The sequence below is a fragment of the Fistularia commersonii genome, chromosome 10 (genome assembly GCF_037954325.1).
Source record: "Fistularia commersonii isolate RoL2024-O1a breed Wild chromosome 10, RoL_Fcom_v1.0, whole genome shotgun sequence".
In the NCBI taxonomy this organism is placed as follows: domain Eukaryota; kingdom Metazoa; phylum Chordata; class Actinopteri; order Syngnathiformes; family Fistulariidae; genus Fistularia; species Fistularia commersonii.
Window position 1 is genome coordinate 17,915,585 of NC_141293.1, and position 12,158 is coordinate 17,927,742.

General features: G+C 38.0%; 1 protein-coding gene across 1 annotated transcript in view; it reads left to right on the forward strand.

The window, feature by feature from the left end:
- The first annotated feature begins 7,685 nt into the window (after nucleotides 1-7,685).
- doc2a (double C2-like domains, alpha) overlaps nucleotides 7,686-12,158 on the forward strand; it is a 41,667-nt gene continuing 37,194 nt past the window's right edge. Inside the window, exon 1 of the mRNA XM_086154167.1 lies at nucleotides 7,686-7,820. The gene's annotated coding sequence lies outside the window, so the exon portion shown is untranslated. The remainder of the gene's footprint in view (nucleotides 7,821-12,158) is intronic.

Sequence of the window (12,158 nt, forward strand, 5' to 3'; positions counted from 1 at the left end):
TCATGGATGAAGTTTACACATTTACAGGACAGGTGAAGACTTTCTTCCTAACACATTTAATAGCACTCTCTTTAATTTGTAAGGTGAAGGAAAGAAATCTGCCCGGAGGACAGTAGAATCCGATTCACAGGCGCTCTGGCGAAAAAATAAATGTTGATAAAACTGTCGCTTCAACCAATCAAATTTTGAGTTGTGACACCAAGGCCTTCTAGAAGGCTACGCTAGCATCAGTATGTCACACGCCCTTTGACTGGATCGTCAGGGAGTGTACTTGCCAGATCGAGCAGGCTGCATCCGCGATCTGCATGAACACAATTATAGTTTGTGCAAAACTTTCCTGGGGGAAACCAGAGTGGATCTAGAACTTAGTGAGCAAGTGTGCAGGGAAACACAGCTCCACAACCAAAAGGTGAAGAAAAATGGGGAAATCTTAAAAAGACTGACAGTTTTATAGCCTTATAACAGTTATTAAGGGGATTAATGGAGCGCTACTGAAGGCCTGGGTGTGAAACCCGCCACTGAAATCTAATGTTATGTAATGGTTTGTTTGGCCGCTGATATTGATATTTTGGTGTTTTAGTTCATTATTCAATTATTGTTTAATGTCAACAGCAGTTTTGTCGTGTCATGACCAGGTTTTTCATATTGACCTGAAATAATTGTTCTAAATGTGTTGTTTTGCATTGTTTGGGCAGCTGATGCAAGTTTTAAAATAAAAGAAAAGTTTGTCTCCTCTAAACTGCATTGATGTCAAGTAACTAGTGTAACTAGGCCTTTTATTTACTGCCTATATATCTGGAAGGACATGTCCGCCTCAAACTTCTTTCTTTATGTCTAATACAGCCGGGTCAAGTTATAAAATGCTACCCATTTTAGGGTTATTCTTATTTTTTACTTGTTTAAATGAGCCTAATTGAAGAGCTTGTGTGGATTTCGTCTATCCAGTTTGCAGAGAACACAACCTACATTTCCATGAACAAAACCAACGTGAAGTGGAAAACATGTAGGCACATTATTTGTTAGGCAAGTCTGAGGAGTGAAATGTATGCGAGTGGGTGGATGGTACATTCCTTTTTTTTTTTTTTTCCAAAAATCTTGTTTTATTTTTTAAATTTTACCAATATATTCATCGCACAACGCTATTAACGTCTAACTTTAAAGTTACTTTTCATTGCTGATATTCCTTTTTTTTTTTTCTTGTTGCTCACTTCAGGAGTTAAAACCTAACTTTTTGGAACATCAGCGTTGGTTTTGGGTTAATGCTGAAACTTTAAAAGCTAACTAGCTCAATCAATAATATGGAATGATGCTTTTTAATATATACATTCGTTTTCTGCATTTCAGTCCAATCTTTTGATTGGTAGTATGTTTGATGGACTTCTTACATTTCTTACCTGTTCTTAATGTAAAGATAGGATATATAAGGTTCCACAGATATTAAAGGTGACAAATTGCAACTAAATTTGACTGTTTGTCACATGATGACGGAATTAGAAAATAAATAAGAGTTGGGTTTTAAATTGGAAAGCGGGATTCGTGAGGTGACTTTATGAAAGTTTGTCTCTTTTTTTGCATGTCATGACACCATGGTAACAGATCCTGGAACTCCAATCCGGTCTATAGGGTCTTAGTATCCAGATAAAGGATCAACAAATGGCACCGCTGTTGAAAAATTCCAGTCTTTGACAACATCCTGCCGCCCTTCCTTGGATTTTTTTTCCCCTTGGGTCCTCTTTTTATACTGATGTTTATACTAATGTACTTGTCTGTCAAAATAAGACAAAAATACTTATTAGAAATCTTTCACATGGTAAACATTTGCAATGCAATAGTATATTCACTGGTCTGAATTTTTTATAGATGATTAATACCATAGTCACAGCAAAAATCAAAAACATTGATTTTAGAATTGATCAACATACCCATAGATTATATGTTCATAAAATGAATAATACTGCTGATATTGTACTCGCTCCTGTTTCATAGCAAGAATGACCCTGATTTAAGTCGCTCAGGGGGCCTTTCCGTGTTGTTTGCATGTCGTTTGCATGTTGTTTGCATGTTCTCCCCTGGTCTGTGTGGGTTTCCTCTCACAGTTCAAAAACATGCAGAAGGTTTTTTTGGTAAAATTGGAGTTGTTGTCCAGATGAAAACATCTAACATGTGCTGTTCCTCTGATGGAGTCATTCCTGATCCTATCCATCCTGGTCACTCCCAAAGAGAACTTCAACATCTTCATCTCAGCGACCTCCAGCTCTGCCTCCTATCTTTTCATCATTGCAACCGTTTCTAGTCCATACAGCATCACTGGTCTCACCACTGTCTTGTCCACCTTTCCTTTCATTCTGGCTGATAGTCTTCTACAGTCTTCTACAGATCACAATGCCATCTGCAAACATCATGGTCCATGGAGATTCCTGTCTAACCTCATCTGTCAGCCTGTCCATCACCAGTGCAAACAGGAAGGGGCTCAGAGCTGATCCCTGATGGAGTCCCACCTCCACCTTGAACACACCCCACCACTGTCTCACAACGAGCATACATGTCCTGCACCAGTCTAACATACTTCTCTGCCACTCCAGACTTCCTCATACAATACCAGAGCTCCTCTCTTGGCACCCTGTCATACGCTTTTTCTAGTTCTACAAAAACACAATGCAGCTTCCTCTGGCCTTCTCTGTACTTCTTGATCAGCATTCTCAACGCAAATACTGCATCTGTAGTACTATTTCTAGGCATGAAGCCATACTGCTGTTCACAAATGCTGACTTCAGCTCTCAGTCTAGTTTCCAGCACTCTTTCCCATAACTTCATTGTATGGCTCATCAACTTAATCCCTCTATAGTTTCCACAATTCTGCACATCCCCTTTATTCTTAAAAATAGGCACCAACACACTCTACCACTGCCTCTCCTAGACACTTCCACACCTCCAGAGGTATATCATCAGGACCAACTGCCTTTCCACTCTTCAATGCCTTCCTCACTTCACTTTTATTAATCTCTGCTACTTTGTGGTCTACAATAGTCACCTCTTCTACCCTTGCACCGCTTTCATTTTCCACATTCTTCAGCTCTTCAAGGTACTCTTTCCATCTTCCCATCACTCTTCTAGCATCTGTCAATACATTTCCCTCTCTGTCCTTAATCACCCAGACCTGTTGTACATCCTTTCCATCATTATCTCTGTTTCACCAACTTGTATATAATATAATATAATATAATATAATATAATATAATACAATATAATATAATATAATATAATATAATATAATATAATATAATATAATATAATATAATATAATATAATATAATATAATATTTTTTATCCCTCTGCTGCTTTAATTGTGGTCAGGTTTTTATTGAAATAGTTCAACAAATAGTTGCAATGTATGCGCAATTTATTTTTCATTTTGCTTGCCGATGTTCTTTCAGCCTATATTATATGTTTTTATTCCTTGATTTTAGAGCTCAATACATGAGCGAGTGGCCAAAACCAGCCCCCTTGATGTGAACGATTGGAAAAAAATGGGTTCCCCAAATCAATTCATAACAATCTGCCGCATAAAACTCGCTCATGTTTTGTTTCGCCAAGTAAGATCTCCTCAGAAGATGACGGATGTGGTGGATTTGCTTCATGATGTACGACCCAATTACTGGACAATGTTTTTGAAGGCACGGGTAGGAGGAGGTTAATATCACTGTCTGCATAATGCATGACTGTTGGTAGGGGGGTTATTGAATAGACTCATTATTATCATAATAAGATGAGCACAGAGAATTTATTGGAAATGATAGATATCCTCACTTGTTTCATCTCCGTACGACGGAAGGAAAACGGATCGTTTAGTTTTAACAGCCGTTTCTCAATTAAGATTTCAACGCTTCAATTCTCCAATGTGTCGCATGAACGATTTAAAGGAACGAAACCAGTTCAGCTTAAACCGGTGAAAACTGCTTTGCATAACATTCATTCAGTCAAACACAGACAATAAGTATCGTTTTAGTATAATTATTTTAATATTAGTATCATTTTACCAACCTCAACATTAAATCCAAATATTTCCTTTAAATCGTTTTGACACATTTTGACAAACATTACCTGATATTATTAGCAACTCTTGTTTTTTGGGGCAAAGTTGCTTTGAACTATGCGGATATGTAGATGTATAAATATGCTATATCTATTATTGATATAATATAATATTAATATATAATATATAATATAATAGTAATATATTAATATTAATATAATATAATATAATATTATATATCTATTATTATCAAATTCTGATGAAAGAATCGCTTCTCTAATACTCCTACCTACTTTTTGTGAAAGAAAGCTATAGAAATTAGCCTTTTAGAATTTTCTTTTTTATTAATTCTTTCTTTTCCATTCATGGCTTCTTTCAACCTCATATTTCATGAATTTATTTATTTGAATAACTTTCAAAATAGCTCAGTTAGATTGGATCCCCATGTGCATGAAGATATGTTTAACCTCTTCAATATTTACAGTTGTTATCCAGCTGCTAACTAGCGCGCAATGCAGAATCGAACACCTAAATCTGTTAAATTAAATAATCATTTAGATCAGGGGTCCCCAGACTTTTTTCTGTGAGGGTCAAATAACTTTTCCCTTCTCTCTCGGGGGGCCGGTACAGTTTGTAACAAAAAGTGTGACGATCGCAGAGGTGTCAAAACATTTATTGTTTTCCAGAAAGTCACACATAGCTAAAAATTAACCCTTTCTGGGATCTTGACAGAAAAAAAAAAAAAAATCAGAAAATTAATAATAACATTTCTAATTAAATAAATAGCACTATTTATAAAATAAATAATAACCAAATAACCCTTTCCAAGTTTTTCACAAATATTCTCCCTTTTAGACTTTGGGAAGCTGCAAGATCCTCGCATATTTCAAAGTTTGCGCTAACAATAAAACAATAAAAATTCGCGCTCTCATCCGGTGCTAATGAAAAACAGTTAAATTCTTTCGTCTTCTGCTGCAGCCGGGAATATAAATTACCCTCGATTTCTTCAACGTGTCTCGCTTTTAGCTTTGAGAGTTGGTCTGCTCACATTTGGTCTTGCAAGCTATCATAATTGTCTTTGCGACAGGATTCATCGCGTCAGCGGATATTGTATTCTCTGAATACAACCACCGTCTCTTGACAGGTGAGGCAAACAGCCTTTTCTTTGAATTGAACAAAAAAATAATCCACTGCAGGATAAATACCCTGCATCATCTCTGGCATTGTTCATGGGCCGGGCAAAATGTGGAGGCGGGCCGTATTTGGCCCCCGGGCCGTAGTTTGGCGACCGCTGATAAAGCACATGTTAGCATCAGCAGCTACTGGTGCCATTTGCTAAAAGTTGGTAAACTTTAGCGAGGTATATATTTCACTGGGAAGGTTTGGGATGTTCTTTGAAATCAGTTCTTCATAGATTTTTGAAATATTCTAGAAAACGGTACGAACAAACTCGTGTTTGCGTTCGCGGTGCTCACGTTCATAGTTGAAACATGATACATTTTTAATTTTTGATATTTTTCTTTGTGACACACTGCTCCGCATTTTAATACATCCAGAATCAAATATTTTTCCAAAATTTTTTTTCTTTTGTGAGCATCCTCTTGGCACCCTGGATGCCGGCTGTTGTTTTTGTGTGCGGATCCCATTCTGATGATGGATTAACAACCACCGGTGGGACTTTACACGGCGGTTTCCAATTTGAAAGAGTCCCAGACATTCAGCTCAATCAACAGCGAAACGCGTCTCGGGTCAGATGAAACCTCACGATTGGTGATGCACGACAAGCCTGCGATACATCCAGGTGCGATAAATCAGGCCGGTGGGAAGCCGCTTTGTTTAGAAAGTAGGAACATCGCAGCTGACACGTGGATGAACCTCCATCTGGGAGGTGAACTGCGGCGACGGCCACATGGGAAGGGCGGGTCGACGTCGTTGTAAAACCTCTGTCCGAGGGGCGTCTTCCCTTTTTTGCGGTTTGTCATCACGCCGCTCCGATTCTGATATAACAGGTTTAACTGCAAATGCAAAGTAGAGGACTTGCAGACCTACGACAGGGATATGCCGTTACGGCGACATGCAGAAAAACCCATCATCGGCGGAGTCTTAACGTTCAAAATGCAAAGTTTTTCGAACACCAGCCGCTCGGTTAAGGGAGACACGTTACCGTCGGCGATGGTGACCCGTGTTGTGTTGCGACAAAATGACATTTTGCAAAAGCGGCAGACTTTCCTCATGAATAAATAACTCATTTTACTTGCACATTGGCAGGAGCCGGTGTGAGCTGGGGGGTGGAGATGTTGGAAGGCAGAAAAAAAGGATAAAATGAATTAAATTCCCCTTTAAATTTGCCTGATGGAGGAAAGATGACAAAATATAGTCCGGTTTATTTAATCTCATTTTTTTTATGATGAGAAAATAACAGGTAAACATTTCCCACCCCGTCCAAATGCCTGTTAACACTTAAATCAGATTTTTCTTCACGTTTCTTTCCGACAAAATATAAATCCATCTTTTTCTCAGCAAATTCACACGTTACGGTTTCGCAAAAATGAAGCATGTTGCCAAAGAACACAGAAAAATGTAAATAAAAGTTACCGTTGAAAATGTCAGATTTCTCCCGATATGAACTAAAAATCAAATTTAAAATGGGCTGCAGATTAGCTATTTAAATATTGGGCAAGAGGAAAAAAAAAAAAAAAAAAGATATAAAAATTCTAATTTAATCACCAACAAGATATTATCCGAATTATTAAGAGATAAAGAGATAAAATTTAGAAAAACATGACCCGGAATGACCAAGTGCTACAGGAGTGATTGCATCTTATTAAATGCACTGACTACTAATTAACCAGAAGTGTGATTACACACTCAGTTAGATTTATTTTTTTTTTCATCGACGTTTTTTATTTATTGTTTTCCGCAGCTCTCCGAGCCCGAGCTTCCCCTCAACTTGCTCCGGTCGAGAAAAAAAAAAACCAAATCCCATCCGGTCTTTACGAGACCGAGACCACGAGGCGACGATATCTTCACGCCGAAATCGCCCCGAAGGCGTTTTATCAAACGTTCCTAAAAAACACCAGAGCCGGAGAGAAAAAGAGAGCGAGCGAAAGCGAGAGGAGAATGACAAATGAACAACAATCCCAGGGTTCCCTCATCCATTTGGAGGAGAAGAGAGTGTGTGGGTGGAGGAGATGCTGGAGAGGAAGAAGAAGAAGAAGAAGGGGGGGGTTTTAACCCCAGGGACACCTCGCCGTCTGACCACCGGCGAGAAGGAGGTAGAAGAAGCCCAGAAGGAGGAGGGAAGTCGGGGGGCCGTCGGGGGCCACATCATCTCCACCCTTTCCTGGATGGGAGGAAGACGCTCTGCCATGTGTGATTGTATCTGCGTTGGACTTATCATTAGGCGTCATTAACCACCAATTATACAGCGAGCAAAGAGAGAGAGAGACAGATGCTGCCGTTGGCATTATTTTACCTCCCCTCTCCTCCATCCGGCCAACATCTCACCCGACCCTCTGGAAGCTGCAGAAGAGAAGCGGCAGAGAGAGAGAGAGAGAGTTAATCTAATACATGTGTAGGGTGATTAAAGGAAGAGCTTCACGAATGCCGCTGCAGGAACGTGAGGCTCCGCGGATTCGTATCGAGGAGAAGACGAAGAGTTAAACCCTCCTCCTCTTCGTCGTCGTCCTCCTCCTCCCTCAGCTGACCGCCTCCCCCATCACCTGTGAGTGCGAAACCACATCCACTTGTTTGTGAAGGAATCTCCTCTCACTCTCACAATCAGGAGGTAAGGAAAAAAATTTTTATATGCTTTGATTTTTGGGTGAGTCACTTTTTTTTATTTTTTTATATGTTTTTTTTTTTTTTTTTTCCTGTAAATCTCACAGCCTCTTTTTCTATCTAGTCTTCCTGGTTCTGCTTGGGTAGGTGTGGAGCAGTGGTGCAAATATTAACTTGTGCGTTGCTGCATCTACTGCTGCTTTTTTGCGGTGCTCTTTTTTTTTTTTTTTTTTTGGACGGAACTGAAACCAAATTGCATATTTTAAGCATTTTGTTTGTTTTTATTCATTGAATGCATTAGGAACTTCCACAAGACTGCATTCTGCTCAGGGACCCCGTCTGCAGTTTCCAAATATGCAAAGCAGAGTAGGAAACACTAACTTGTGCTGCATTTATAGTCATTTTTTTATTGATATTTAATGAGCTGTTCTTACAGAACAGGTGTGTGTTTTATTTCTTGTGTTTTTTTTTAAAGAAATCATTTAAACATCGACCTCTTTTGAGACCAAATCTTGTTGTCAGCAGGTGTGGACATTTTCACAACACAGGAAAAATGAAACGCAGAGACTCGCGTCTTAAAAGTTAATAACAGCCTTATGAATATTTATTGTTTACAATTGTTTTTGTCTTGGATTTCTGCTCTTTTCAGTCAGAAAGACATGATAAGCTGCTTCTTATGCACCTGTTGTGACGGGCTGAGCTGCTTTGCTTTAAAAAGAATATTATTTCGTCATGACCGGATTAAGAAGAGAACTTTGTTGTTTAGTCTATCATTAGAAAAAAGGAGGTTTTATTAAAAAAAAAATGATAGAGATTTCAAGTATTAAGTTGTAAAATTACAAAGATCAAGTGTTAATGCTATTAGAGTGACTTTTGCCATTGAGAAAGAAAAATGTATTATCATAATCAACACAAAAAAACTAAAATGGATTTAAGCACTTTGAGAAGAAATGAAGTTAAGCCAGATTTAGAAATATAATTTATTCAGAAAAATGTCACAATTTGTGCAGGCAAATGATTAAAAAAAAAAAAAAAAAAAAAAAAAAAAGAAAGAAAGAAATTAAACACACACACCTATATATATATGTATATTTAAAAGTGCATATAAATATAAAATCAGCATTTCTTTTTCTCTTTTATTTGTTGGTCTTTTCCTTGTAACCATATAGGGCATTGATTTTTGCTTGCTGTTTGAGGGGGGGGTTTGTGTAGCAAATCCCTCAAATTGTTTTCATTCATTTTTATCATTTTTCGCCTACTGACAATCTAGATGATTTTTTTTTTTTTTTTTTGTTCCTGAAAGTCCAACGTGATTTCTCACATTTTCTTCATCAACACAGCGCCACCTATTGGAATAAATGACAGTAAAAGTAGTTGTATGAAAGCATCTCACACGTTGGTTAGCTGCTGAAATTTCCCAAATGCAAATTGTTTGTCGCAAACTAAATTGGTGCCAGCTGTTGGTGTTGCTGCCTGAAAATTGATCGAACGCGAACCAATTTCGTTGACGGACCGATCGAAGAAACTCCCCCGATGATTCTGGAAATTTGGATCGTTCAAAAATAGATGGTGCAGAAAGAAATGGAGAGCACTTTTCACGGCAGCGGCAGGAAATGAGAGGATTAGTGGCGGGTGAAAAAGAAATGCCCTCCCCTAAGCGTGTGTGTGTGTATACACATACCCACACACACACACACACACATGCATCCTCATTAAGCAACACGGTTTGGCTCAATGGGAACTTGTGTTTTAATTTCATTGTCGGCCTGGCGACTCATAATAAAGATTTCAACACGAAGCCTTCATGTTAAGAGAATCACATCCGAAGCGACGCGATCATGCCAGTATTCTGGGTTGTCGTGGCGATGCATCGGCCGGCTTCTCCGTGGAAACCACACGGCATTCCCATCCTCCGTTTTCCGATCGAGAACTTTTGACCTCGAAGGAGCAAAATAATAAACTTCCAAAACCCACTGACATTCCCTCCGAGCAGAAACCGGATTCTGACGAGATTCAAGACTTTTAGCGTCACCTATGTTGTGGGAATGTGGTGATTTAAACAATGCAATGAAAACTACTTTATATAAGAATGACCAACAATAGGACGACACGCAGTTTAATGGAAGACGGTTTGCTAAAAACACCACAATTATTGGAATTATTTCGGGAAATTGTAACTAGCTAGGAAGTCTGGGAAGCATCATCACACTGGAGAAGGTTGGTGAGGAGGTTTTATGGAGGTTCTGCAAGCTCTTGGGTTTATCGGGTTATCGTGGAAGACAAATATCTGCAAATACTGCAGATGTATATGATATACAGGACTGTCTCAGAAAATTAGAATATTGTGATAAAGTTCTTCATCTTCTGTAATGCAATTCAAAACAAAAATTACTTTTTCGTGATATTCTAATATTTTGAGATAGGATTTTTGAGTTTTCTTAAGATGTAAGCCACAATCAGCAATATTAAAATAATAAAAGGCTTGCAATATTTCAGTTGATTTGTAATGAATCAAGAATGTATGACATTTTTGTTTTTGTTATTGCATTACAGAAGATAAAGAACTTTATCACAATAATCTTATTTTCTGAGACAGTCCTGTATAGCGCAGTCTTTACGAGTGTTTGCCGAGCAGTATGGAAAGCATCGTGAATATTGTGATAACGTTTCACCAAAATGATGACAAAAGCTGTCATTATTTCAGGAAATATAGGATATTTTCTATTCGGCCTGTTTTCTTTCTGGACTGAAAATCTCATCCCACGGCTCCAATAGATAATGACTGATTCTTTTTATTTTAGGTGTCTTACTTTCTGTAACAAGAAAAATAACCGTTTATCGACTGTCTGATAGAAATATCTGCACAGTTTCTTTGATTAAATCTTAACCATTGTTTTGGTGCTAAAATTGGCCAATATGAGATGAAAAAAAAAAGAAATACAGCAATATCATGAATTTTTTTGCACGGCATTTCACGTGTCGTCATTAGCATCCGCCGCTGCACTCGGAGTGTGTGCACTAATCCCGCCGTGACGGCCAGCGGTCTTGCTTCAACGTAATGAATGTTTCTGCTGATAAACGCTTCCTCCGCCCCGAACAAAATGTATCCGCGCTAAACACTGCTGGGACTTATAAAAAAGGATGTATAGCAACTAATAGTCTTCATAATTAGCAGCGAGGGGCTTATTAATTAGTTGAAATGACGCCGTGATTGATGAATGATTCCTTGTCTTGTTCGACACGTTCAGCGACCCCAGTTAACCCCCGTGACTGGCTGCTGCTAAAGCTTAATTAAATTCAACATTGTTTAAATATGAACATGTCAGTCAGAGTCTTTATCGCCTCTGAATGAAAACTTTTTTTTTTTAAAATATTATACCCCCACAGTGGATTCTGTGCCTCCATCATTGATTAATTAGACTCATAGGTAGGAAAAAAAATTCCAATATTGAGAAATTTGTCAAAAAAATTAGTGACAAATGGGGTTCTTATTCTTAACATATTTACTATTTACACTGATTTTGTTTTAGATGTGGCACGTTTCCTGGCGGTCTCACCATAACTCTCCACATCCGGCCCGCCAAATAATTTTATCTGAATATTTTACCGAGTATTTTCAATTTTCAATTTTCGATTGGAAGTATTTTCAATTGAAATTTTTTTTTTTTTTTTTTTTTACAATACTTACAATTTTCAATAGATGAATATGAGCATTCATGAATTTAAAGTTGAAATAAAATGGCAAAAAAAAAAAGAAAAAAATTTTGCAATTTTAGTTTTGTTCAATTTACATGATACTTTGTCGGACAGCGTGTTAAAATTATCAAATAAACCTGGCCCGCCGGCCAGAATAATTGCCCGCCTCTGCTCTAGTCCATCAATCACACCCTCCCGCTGATGATAAAATGAGATGGAGAAACACGGGGAGATTTCCACGGGATGATCCAATTTACTTCCAAGCAAGACACTATAAATGCTGTACATCTTTAAAAGTTGCAATTAAATCTTTCTCTGGAAATCTAGCAGGCACTGTTTTGTAATGTTAGGACTGTGGTATTGACATCACAACAAAATCCAACATTATTTGAATAAAGTGGCATCACATTGGAGAAGAGGAACTATTTTTTAGGTTATTTTGACAAAAATGTAAGGCTATTGTACTCAAGTGATGGATTTAGATTTAACAGAAAAGAAAAAAAATGGGGTCTGTTTGGATCAAATCCTGCAGCCTCGCTCAACATCTTGTTTTTTTTTTTTTTTTATCGCCGTAGCTGCAAACCAGTTTAAAATCTTTGCTTTTATTGTCGTATTCCCCCCGAACCCTCGCTAACAATTTCACCCGTTC